This window comes from Procambarus clarkii, chromosome 35 (assembly GCF_040958095.1).
Source record: "Procambarus clarkii isolate CNS0578487 chromosome 35, FALCON_Pclarkii_2.0, whole genome shotgun sequence".
Lineage (NCBI taxonomy): Eukaryota > Metazoa > Arthropoda > Malacostraca > Decapoda > Cambaridae > Procambarus > Procambarus clarkii.
The window spans coordinates 33474053-33486356 of NC_091184.1; the positions used below are offsets into that span (position 1 = coordinate 33474053).

General features: G+C 43.6%; 1 protein-coding gene across 3 annotated transcripts in view; it reads left to right on the top strand.

The window, feature by feature from the left end:
* The first annotated feature begins 7346 nt into the window (after positions 1-7346).
* Positions 7347-12304, top strand: part of uif (sushi, von Willebrand factor type A, EGF and pentraxin domain-containing protein uif) — a 122518-nt gene continuing 117560 nt past the window's right edge. For 2 of the 3 annotated variants that reach the window (XM_045758838.2, XM_045758841.2), the window contains exon 1: positions 7347-7456. The gene's annotated coding sequence lies outside the window, so the exon portion shown is untranslated. The other variant, XM_045758839.2, reaches the window with a different exon arrangement.

Sequence of the window (12304 nt, forward strand, 5' to 3'; positions counted from 1 at the left end):
ATTGCCGCTTCCCGTTTTCTTTCACAAATTGTAAAAAATTTGCAAAATTAATATAATATATATATATATATATATATATATATATATATATATATATATATATATATATATATATATATATATATATATATATATATATCCATTTCCTTCCTCCTGGCTCACCACCACTACCCACCTTCCTTTTACACGATCCATTACTACACCCACACTTTTCCCCCTCCCTGACCCACTCTCTCCACTATATACCCACTCTCCCCATCCACATTCTATTCACCTAGCCTAATACACTACGTGACTACCATATAACCTAAGCCACTCTTCCAAAATCCTTCCCACCCTCACCCTAGCACCATAACCCTCTCCTCTACAACCCCTACCCTCACCCTAGCAATATAACCCCCACCCTAGCACCACAACCCCCCACCTTAGCACTACAACCCCCACCCTAGCACCATAACCCCCACCCTAGCACCACAACCCCCACCCTAGCACCACAACCCCCACCCTAGCACCACAACCCCCACCCTAGCACCACAACCCCCACCCTAGCACCACAACCCCCACCCTAGCACCACAACCCCCACCCTAGCACCACAACCCCCCACCCTAGCACCACAACCCCCACCCTCACCCAAAGACCACAACCCCTCCTCCTCAACCATCAACCAACCCATTCCTCATCCCAATGATTCTTCAGGGTTATTGGAGTCCTTTGATAACTTCTAATAGTTGCATAACATGAGATATTAAATATTATAGATATATTTCCATTTATAGATTATACAGAATCTATATTATAAGAGGGAATATTTGTCTGTCCAAGGTTAGAGGCCAGACGCTCAGGGCTAGCCACATCCAATTTTGCGTGGGGAAGGAGGGGAATAGTCTGGCCTATGTTAAGTGCTGTAAGAAACATTATCATTTACAGAGACCCCTCATGCAATTTTCACGGAGTCAAGTGTGAAATATTTGGCAAGATTCCCCTAGAGTTTTTAGTAGTCGTAATCATTTATTTTCTGAGCGTCTCAAACATTCAATACCAGCCTCGAATGCTCAAAGCAATTCTTATACATTCAATACCAGCCTTAAGCATTCAATAGAAGGCTCAAGCATTCTACATCACTCTCAAACAGTCAATACTAGCTTCAAGAATGTAAATTCAGAGCCTCGAACATTCTCTCACATTTGTCAACTGTATGTCAAACTTCTCTAACACTCTATGCGACTAAGGCGTTTATGTACTGTTAATCAGAAATCTTATTTTAATTTTACCAGTCACTCAGCCGTCCTCCACATTAGTTACTCCAGGCGAAGCTAGGATTCCAACATTTATTACTGATCATTCAGGAACGTCAACATTCTTTGAACGTGCCTACATTCACTAGCAGAGACAAGACTTCCGACAGTGAAAGGCTTTTTACCAGCTCCGCTACGAATGAACATTTCTATGACGTAAATGCTCACTCCAGAGAAAGCCCTGACGTCATTGTGCCACTGTTAATAATGACGTCATTGTTTCTAGTGACTTCAGAGTCCAATAGCGTTCTTTTTTCTACCACAGACGTGGCCATACATTTACAATGCTAAGCAGCATATATACATTTTCTTCTGTCCTCCATGGACAGGGTGAGAGATTTGTCAAACATACAGTTCCGGGATTTATTAACCAATCAACCACAGAAGGTGATTGTAGTGCGTTTAAAATGCTAGGCTAAGCTACATACGTAAATACATAGACATACAGATTTATGTATGCTACATAAAGTGTTTGATGTGTCTTTTACATAGTGTCATTAATGCGAACGAAGTCAAAGGTGTGGGATTCACCAAGATTTCTATCGAGGGATAATCAATCCAAAGAGGCATTAGGAAAACAAGACTTACGATCATCTTAAATCTCAGGACACATTCTAGGAGGTGTAATCGTAATTTCTGGGCGCCATCGTAACTAACAAGGGCGTCACAGTTCTGCGTCCCGGCTGCCAGTGACGTCACAGTTCTGTGCCCCGGCTACCAGTGACGTCCCAGTTCTGCGCCCCGGCTGTCAGTAACGTCACTAATGAGCCCGGATGTGATGGCCTCGCAAGTGAAAGGGTTCAGGGAATGGGCAGGTCGGGAGTCGATGGCAGGAGGAAGTGACTGTTGTCGCTGCTCTTTTGGGGACTAGTACAATGTTTGGCAACCTGTACGTTGAACAGGGGCAGGTTCTGGTACCTGCAAGTTGAACAGGGGTAGCCTATGGTACCTGCAAGTTGAACAGGGGTAGCCTATGGTACCTGCATGTTGAACAGGTATGGCATATGGTACCAGGATAGTAGTAGAATAAGCAGGAAAATAGATCGTAGATGCAACATTCCTTTCTGAAGACGTGCTTCAGTGTGTTAACCCCGCCACAACTCCTTTCATTCTACTTCCATCATCATCTTCTAAATGTCTCCCCGTCCTCTTATCTACCCGTTTCTTCTATGTACGTTAACACTACTAACTTCACCGGTGCTAACAAAGTCTTCTGGAAGAGTTGTTTATTTTCAAATGAAATCCGGAAGCCTGATGTCCCCAGGTGAGAATTTAATCCATAACTTTATCATGCACCATGAAATGATATCGTATATTATATTTTTATGTATCGTGATAGATAAATAAATTTTCCTTTATAATTAACACCAGTAAAATGTTATCAATCTTATAATCTACACGACCAGGGAGTAGACACAATATTTCAATATTGATTGATCTTAAGGCTAGATACTTGTGTCCTCCAGACCACTGGGTTAATCATATGTGTCCTCCAGACTACTGGGTTAATCATATGTGTCCTCCAGACCACTGGGTTAATCATATGTGTCCTCCAGACCACTGGGTTAATCATATGTGTCCTCCAGACCACTGGGTTAATCACATGTGTCCTCCAGACCACTTGGTTACTCACATGTGTCCTCCAGACCACTGGGTTAATCATATGTGTCCTCCAGACCACTGGGTTAATCACATGTGTCCTCCAGACCACTTGGTTACTCACATGTGTCCTCCAGGCCACTGGGTTAATCACATGTGTCCTCCAGACCACTGGGTTAATCACATGTGTCCTCCAGACCACTGGGTTAATCACATGTGTCCTCCAGATCACTGGACTAGTCACATGATTCACATTTGTTTAGACTGAAGTGAGTTCAAATATTAATGTTACATTCGGGAAAAATGTAACTTTCGAGGAGCACTCAGGAATCAATTCGCTGTTAACAATAGGCTGCGACTTAAAGTGATTTGTATATACATACGATTTATCACAACGAGTCACATCAACATCCCGTGGGCTTATGGGAAATATCTCTGATATGTGTAATTTTCATGTTGGGGTCCAGGAACCTGTTTTCTACCCCTCCCCTCACCCACCAACCCCCAGAGGAGTGAAGGCCACAGCAATCAGCCCAGGAATTGTGGGTATACAGTGTAGGCCAAGTACTCTAGGTCATGGGATAGCCCCAAGTTCCTGAACCGGGCTACAAGATGTAGGAGTCTACCTGCAAGAGATCTCTACCTGTTATCTCAGCCATACCTTGAGGTGCTTCCGGGGCTCAGCTTCCCCGCGGCCCGGTCGTCGACCAGGTCTCCTGGTTGCTGGACTGATCAAGTAGTAAGCTGGCCATGCCAGCTTACTCGGTATATACTGGTATTTGTTGTTGTTTAAGGTGAGTATAGTGCAGACGTTATACAGCTTGATAGTGTACAGCATATTTCAAATTGTATTATGTTTGTGCATATTTCAGAAATCTGTACAGTGATTCTATGAGAAATCTGAACCATGTCCTCTAACGTTTTTTTTATATGGAATTTCAGATTTATATTCCTGAGAAAAAATACAAAAACAAACAATTGAATGTAAATGAAAGAGAACAATAGAGTTGTATTTTTTTTTGCAGGGATATTCCTGTGCGGACCCTAAGCCTCTGGCTGGCCCACTAAGTGTTGCTTGCGTAATGATATACTGTATTAAATGCAGGCGATGAGTCACAATAACGTGGCTAAAGTATGTTGACCAGACCACACACTAGAAGGTGAAGGGGACGATCGACTTGAGAATGGTCCAGGATGGACCGAAACGTCGTCGTCCCTTCATCTTCTAGTGTGTGGTCTGGTCAACATACTGTATTAAATATTCTGTGCTACGCCATAGGGACTTCAGGTCCTTTAATTGCGACGTTGTGGGTATACTGACTCTTTGTATGCTACGCTGTGGTGATACAGACCCATTGTATGCTATACTGTGGTAATATAAGCCCATTATATGCAACGCTGTGGGGATACAGGTCCATGGTGCGCTAGGCTGTGGGAATGCAGGGTAACATATCCTAATCTGTGTACACGCGGACACAAAATTCTTAAATACTTGACAAACTCGCAAAAAAAAAGTTGTGACGTCACGGGCAGTTTTGACATCTGCTAGTTCCATGTATTACCAGAACTATTAAGGCTTGCTATGGTGAATTCAGCATGGTAGAAGCACCTTAAACCTCTAAATACGTAGGTCGATCTGATGCTGTGTTGAATTTAGGTTAACATACATATAGTTATTTCTCTTATGAAAACAAATTTTCTATCCTAATAAAAAAACATTAGATAAGGACCTCGGGAATAATAATAATTATTTTATTTGTATTATACGTGAGTCAGCAACATTGTTGAACACTTGAGAATAAATTAACAATAATTTATTGTTAATGATAAGAATGCATTGATAATGTAATAATCAATTGATGCTAATATGGGAGTGGTCGTAACCCTTAAGAATCAAATTATAATGTTTGCCAAGTTGGCAGTGTTAGTGAGGGTGAGGCGGAGAGTAGGGGGATGGAGCAGGGGGAGGGGAGAGATGATGAGAGATGAGGGGGAATTGGAGATGAGAAGGAGGGGGGGACGAGGAGCTAGAACATTCCAATCAACAATAAAATCTCTCACATTGCCCATGGAGGACAGAAGAAAATGTATATATGCTGGTTAGCATTGGAAATATGTGGCCACGTCTGTGGTAGAAAATAATAATAATAATAATAATAATAATAATAAAACATAAATATATATTCACACTAGAGACCCTCCTTCACCCCCTTGAGACCAATTACCTGCCCACACGCCTTTGTATCTTTGATGTACGGCTGAATAGTCAATTACAAATATTACCATGCTGAGTCAGTTTGTTTCTGCCTGCAAATGGGCTTCTAATGATGTCTCTCTGTATGTACTGGCTAACTTTGTTGTATACATCTGCGTTAAGTCCACTACGGGCTCACCATAGCCCGTGCTATTGTGTATTGGGGCTCAAGTTTCTGGTCCACATTGTGTACTGGGGCTCAGTTTCTGGTCCACATTATGTATTGGGGCTCAGTTTCTGGTCCACATTATGTATTGGGGCTCAGTTTCTGGTCCACATTGTGTACTGGGGCTCAGTTTCTGGTCCACATTATGTGTTCGCAGCCCCCACTGTCCGCAGCATATTAGGGGCTGGATGATGAACGTATCACAGCAGTCAGTCATGTTATTGGGTGCATGATAAACGTATCACACCAGTCCTTCATGTTATTGGGTGCATGATAAACGTATCACAGCAGTCAGTCATGTTATTGGGTGCATGATAAACGTATCACACCAGTCCTTCATGTTATTGGGTGCATGATAAACGTATCACAGCAGTCAGTCATGTTATTGGGTGCATGATAAACGTATCACACCGACCAGTCATGTTATTGGGTGCATGATAACGTATCACACCGACCAGTCATGTTATTGGGTGCATGATAGACGTATCACACCAATCAGAAGAGGGAGTAAATGAATCCATTACAACCTAAGTTCAATTTGTAAGTCTTCGCAGTGTTCATAAGCAACAAATATGAAACGTTTGTAAAGAAATCAAAGTTCGAAATTTAGTATGCACGAATGTGTTGACTGCCAGAAATTGTATAAATTATTTTGAGTTTTGTAATACGACATACACTAGATTTTCTGAATCACTGGCTGCATGAGGCTACGCTGTATACCATCTGTTTTTAATTTCTATTTTCCAGAAATCTATAGTTTTTAAAGTAATCTTTTAGCATCTAAGGAAGTGACTTCTACAAATCCCCTAAAAATTAGTGGATATTTATTAAAACAAATCCATATTAGGCTTTTTGTGCAGGGGAAAATCTACTATGTAAAAAATGTTCTATTTTACGTCTGGGAACTAGCATTATAACATTAGTATCTCGTTCGTAAATGCCGACTAGTATACTACTGGAAAACTGTTGGAAGAGGTAGCATATGTTAGGTAGTAGTGTTGGGGAGAGACATGGAGAGAGGGAAGGTGGGGAGGACCTGCTGCATGGGTAACAGCTTCTCCTCCATATTGATCTACCCAGACTTTGGGCCTTGGCAAATGGAGCGTAACTCCTTAGTCCGTGGTCACTGACTTACCGTCATCCCTCTAGCAGGCGAGCGCGATTCCTGCTACCGCGAGGTCTTCGCCCCCTTCGGCAGGATCACTGCAGTTCATATGGACAAATATGTACTTATCTAGTTGTGCTTGCGGGGGTTGAGCTCTGGCTCTTTGGTCCCGCCTCTCAACTGATGTACAGGTTCCTGAGCCTATGGGTAAGACCACGCGTGGTTGACCGCATCGGTCAAATGAGTATGGGGTTGAAGCTATGGAGAATTGAGGCCAAGCCGATAGAGATTGCATTTGAGTCGGCGGTGTTAGTGTACAAGTGTAGTGGGTTGGGTAAGAGCGAGGCTGGGAGAGGTAAGGCTCACCGGTGTGTGCTACAGCCCGGTAAAATAGGCGCTAACAGCGACGGTACCTGCCTTTTCAGCCCCCTAAGAGCGGTCACTCGGTTCCGCCTGGCCTAAAAATGGTTAAGCATCCCGTTTAGTGCTGAGTACCAGCTTATTGTGTCTGCATTAACGCAGATATTGATTCTATAGCTGCTGGTAAGAATAAATAATAATATTTCATCTTTGGCGAGCTTTGAAACCGAGTAGAAAACACATATTAATGTGTTTTTCGTTGGTGTTCCGTGCAGCCTAGCGTCTTCCCGAGGAGCGGCACATTCTTGGGGCGACGGTGGGCGGGGTCCACAGGCCTTCATCGTCTTGTGCCTGGCGTACGATATTACCTGTGCTCTCAATATTCACGACTCTTATCCCATAGCTCTGGGAGTACTAGGAAAGAGATTTCCAGCTGGAGTTTGGCTCAACGACTTGTAATCAACATAGGAGAGTTGTAGCTGTATAAATAATCAGTGAAGAACACACCGGAGGGTACAAGTTGGCCTCCACTTGCCGGCGTCGTGGGGTCTGTCGAGAAGGAGCGGCCTCAGTCTGGGTGAAGGACTGGTGGAGGACGGGTGTGTGTTAAGCGCCCTTAACCTCTTCATGCAACCTGTTTTATCTGTGATTTTTGTAGATTAGTTATATATATAAGGTAAGAACCTCCCAGAGAGTGAGAGAAACAGTGCCAGGAAACTTACGACTTTTGTGTGGTGCGTCTTGAAGGAGCTGGTGACCTGAACGCACCAGGAAGGAGGGAGCCAAGAGGCGCTATTCCTCAAGTGATCACTTTACGCTAAGTATATTATCTGCACACATTATTAATTAATATATATGCACTCTTTATACTTATATATACACTTTATACTCATAAATACACTCATTATACTTATATATATACACTTTATACTTATATATATATATACACTTTATACTTATATATACACTATACTTATTATACACTCTTTATACTTATATATACACTGTATACTCATAAATACACTCTTTATACTTATATATACACTCTTTATACTTATGTATACACTCTTTATACTTATATATATATACTCTTTATACTTATAAATACAAATAAAATCATAATTTATACACATTTCAATACTTACACGTAAACATATTGAAATGTACAGGATTAGAATCGTGTTAGAAATCTGATTGATATATGAAAGTGTTCAGGGGTGCGTTAGTAGAGTAGTGAGGTGCGTTAGTAGTGGTGAGGTGCGTTAGTAGTGGTGAGGTGCGTTAGTAGTGGTGGGGTGCGTTAGTAGAGTGGTGAGGTGCGTTAGAAGAGTGGTGGGGTGCGTTACTAGTGGTGGGGTGCGTTAGTAGAGTGGTGAGGTGCGTTAGAAGAGTGGTGGGATGCGTTATTAGTGGTGGGGTGCGTTAGTAGTGGTGGGGTGCGTTAGTAGAGTGGTGAGGTGCGTTAGAAGAGTGGTGGGGTGCGTTAGTAGTGGTGGGGTGCGTTAGTAGAGTGGTGAGGTGCGTTAGAAGAGTGGTGGGGTGCGTTACTAGTGGTGGGGTGCGTTAGTAGTGGTGGGGTGCGTTAGTAGAGTGGTGAGGTGCGTTAGAAGAGTGGTGGGGTGCGTTAGTAGTGGTGGGGTGCGTTAGTAGAATGGTGAGGTGCGTTAGTAGTGGTGAGGTGTTAGAAGAGTGGTGGAGTGCGTTAGTAGAGTGGTGGGGTGCGTTAGTAAAGTGTTGGGGTGCGTTAGTAAAGTGGTGGGGTGCGTTAGTAGAGTGGTGGGGGTGCGTTAGTAGAGTGGTGGTGCGTTAGAAGAGTGGTGGAGTGCGTTAGTAGAGTGGTGGGGTGCGTTAGAAGAGTGGTGGAGTGCGTTAGTAGAGTGGTGGGGTGCGTTAGTAAATTGGTGGGGTGCGTTAGTAGTGGTGAGGTGCGTTAGTAGTGGTGGGGTGCGTTAGTAGAGTGGTGAGGTGCGTTAGTAGTGGTGAGGTGCGTTAGTAGAGTGGTGGGGTGCGTTAGAAGAGTGGTGAAGTGCGTTAGTAGAGTGGTGGGGTGCGTTAGTAGAGTGGTGGGGTGCGTTAGTAGAGTGGTGGGATGCGTTAGTAGGGTGGTGGGGTGCGTTAGTAGAGTGGTGGGGTGCGTTAGTAGAGTGGTGGGGTGCGTTAGTAAAGTGGTGGGGTGCGTTAGTAGAGTGGTGTGATGCGTTAGTAGAGTGGTGGGGGTGCGTTAGTAGTGGTGAGGTGCGTTAGTAGAGTGGTGGGATGCGTTAGTAGTGGTGGGGTGCGTTAGTAGAGTGGTGGAGTGCGTTAGTAGAGTAGTGGGGTGCGTTAGAAGAGTGGTGGAGTGCGTTAGTAGGGTGGTGGGGTGCGTTAGTAGAGTGGTGGGGTGCGTTAGTAGAGTGGTGGGGTGCGTTAGTAGAGTGGTGGGGTGCGTTAGTAAAGTGGTGGGGTGCGTTAGTAGAGTGGTGTGATGCGTTAGTAGAGTGGTGGGGGTGCGTTAGTAGTGGTGAGGTGCGTTAGTAGAGTGGTGGGATGCGTTAGTAGTGGTGGGGTGCGTTAGTAGAGTGGTGGAGTGCGTTAGTAGAGTAGTGGGGTGCGTTAGAAGAGTGGTGGAGTGCGTTATTAGGGTGGTGGGGTGCGTTAGTAGAGTGGTGGGGTGCGTTAGTAGAGTGGTGGGGTGCGTTAGTAGCGTGGTATGGTGCATAAAAATTTTGCAGAGTAGTAGAGTAGTAAATTTTGCGTTAGTAGGTGCTTCAGTGTTTGTGGTGTGTTGTAATTTTGTAAGGTGTGTGTGTGTGTGTGTGTGTGTGTGTGTGTGTGTGTGTGTTAGGGCGCTATTTGTGTTGCAGATGTTGATAATGTTGCGAGCACATTGTATGGCAATAGATTGCATTGGCAAAGCATAAGAAATGCATCTTGAATGTGGAGTTCACCTGGTGTAAAATGTACCAGATGATGGTTAGAGTTTGGGGAAGAGGGGGGGGGGATAGGTGGGTGGTGGAGGTGTGGAGAGAGTGGGGGAGGGATAGGATGGGAGGGGGAGGCATGCAGGCCGAGCTCGTGGTGTGACGTCAGCTGAGAAACTCGTTGGTTGGGGATGGAGGGAGGGATGGAGGGTAGGCTGGGCATTTCAGGATGTGCGCTGCACCCCTCCGTGACTCACCCCATGATAGACTTATCTATTTGCTACTTTGGTTGTTTATCTATCCACTTATTTTACTGTTTTTTTGGTCAGTTCTCTATTTAGGTTATTAACATAAAGCACCGAAGTCACTATATTTTTTAACCCTTTTCAGTGGGATAGTATAAGCATGTCTTGCAAGAATGCAACAAATTACACTGATCACCAGTTCTCTCGGGATAAAACTGAATCCAGCCTTCAGTGTCGTCGAGTAAGGCAGAATCGACAGCAAGTGGCATTTGCTCTCACTTTGTTCAATCTTTCTATGCTTGGGAATTTAAACCGGCCAGTGAAGGAATTCGCTGTAATATATGTATCTTTAAATTGTATATTTTCCTCGACTGGTTTTATATGATAGTTGAGTAGTCAGTATTAACCAACCCATAATGTCAGTTCGACATTCTTGAATGTATGTTAAGTTGGGAAGAATTGCGGTTGCTGCCCGCCATTAAGAAAGGCTTATAATTTCCTTGACCAATAACAGAATTGTTACAGTTTAGCCATTAGTCAAATTACCAAATGTTAAATGATAGTTGTAAATGGAGTCTGAGGAAAACGGCTAAACATCTTCCCCCTCTCAGTAAATCACCTTATCACAACACAAGACGCTTGGTATTATATTCCTCAGGCAGGCGAGGCTAACATAATGACAAACTTCGCGTCACGAGCTAGTAATATATATATTTTTTTTCCCTGAACTCAAGGTTACCTTGTTTTTCTTTCAAATAAATTTCGTGATGTTGTCTCTGGCACAATCATGGAGATTTATGGCATATTTTAGCAGATGTGAAGAGTTTTCTGGGAAATTGTTGAGCAAGTGCCTTGTGTTCTTAACGAGGGGTCTGTGTTCAACCACATTCACCAATGTGCTTGTTCAACCACGCCCACTAATGTTCATGTTCAACCACGCCCACCCATGTGCCTGTTCAACCACGCCCATTCGTGTACTTATTCCCCTTGTATGACGATTATTAGTTATATCCTGTAATGAGATCGCAGGAAACTATCTGTAGGACATAACGATATTTCAGTCACGTGTATATATTAAGTAGATATATATTTCAAGCTTATAATAATATATATATATTTATAACATATGTATATATACGTTTGAAGTGTGGTGAATATAAGTATTTGGAACACGGGGTTAGACTAGGTATCATGAGATACTAATGATAATAACAAGAATATTTAAAACGCTCGTGGTGATGTAGTTAGGTTATTAAATGGTGGTTATGTTTGCTTTTAAAGAGTCTCTTCAGGTATATTATTAATATGGCGAGAGATGCGGCCATTCCCCACCTCCCTCCCCCCACCCTTCTTTGTTTTGTAATTCGTGTCACTGGGCAAGGCATGTTAACTCCGGATTGTGAAGTGGATATTAGTTTGTTACTGGTTATCCAGCCCCACTTGCCCCGTGTGTCTGTCATGGCTAGAATGGTGAACTTGTGTACTGTTGCTAGGCTCGGCTATGGGATGTGTGTGAGGATTGTTCAGCCGGGATATTGAAGTGGATTGTTTAATGTGGATATTGGTGTTCGGGGGTGTTATTTTTTTTGTTCTTTATGGGTGCTGGGGATGGTTGTGCTCTCATTCTGTTCCTTGCGGGTAACCTTCAGTTGTGAGGCTGTTAATGTGTAAAGATTACAAGGGATTACATAGGAAGTCAAACTGTAACGAACCACTGAATCCAAACAGCTGTTTGTTTATGGGATGCTTATGATGGTATAATGTAAAGCTGTCATTTGCTAAGATAATTATACATTTTTTTACGTATACATTATTTGAATGACAATTTATATATATACATACATATATAATACAGGCTGCCTGTCCCCGACAAAATGAATTACAAGAAAGCATTTTATTTTAAGGATCTGTGTAACATACGTGTGTAACAGATGTGTGATGGGGGTGCCGGTCGGCCGAGCGGACAGCACACTGGACTTGTGATCCTGTGGTCCTGGGTTCGATCCCAGGCGCCGGCGAGAAACAATGGGCAGAGTTTCTTTCACCCTATGCCCCTGTTACCTAGCAGTAAAATAGGTACCTGGGTGTTAGTCAGCTGTCACGGGCTGCTTCCTGGGGGTGGAGGCCTGGTCAAGGACCGGGCCGCGGGGACACTAAAAGCCCCGAAATCAACTCAAGATAACCTCAAGATAACATTAACAAGGTTCCACTTATTTTTTTTCGTCCTGTCTCGCATGACACTAAAATGTAGGCTCGGTGGCTTCCCTTGGGTACTGAATGGCCTGTGTGATAACTTGTTCCGTGTTGGTATGCTGGGAGCAGATGTGTGATGGGAGCTTTTTTGCTCCCTGAGTGCAGTATGCCTTATTGAAATCCAAT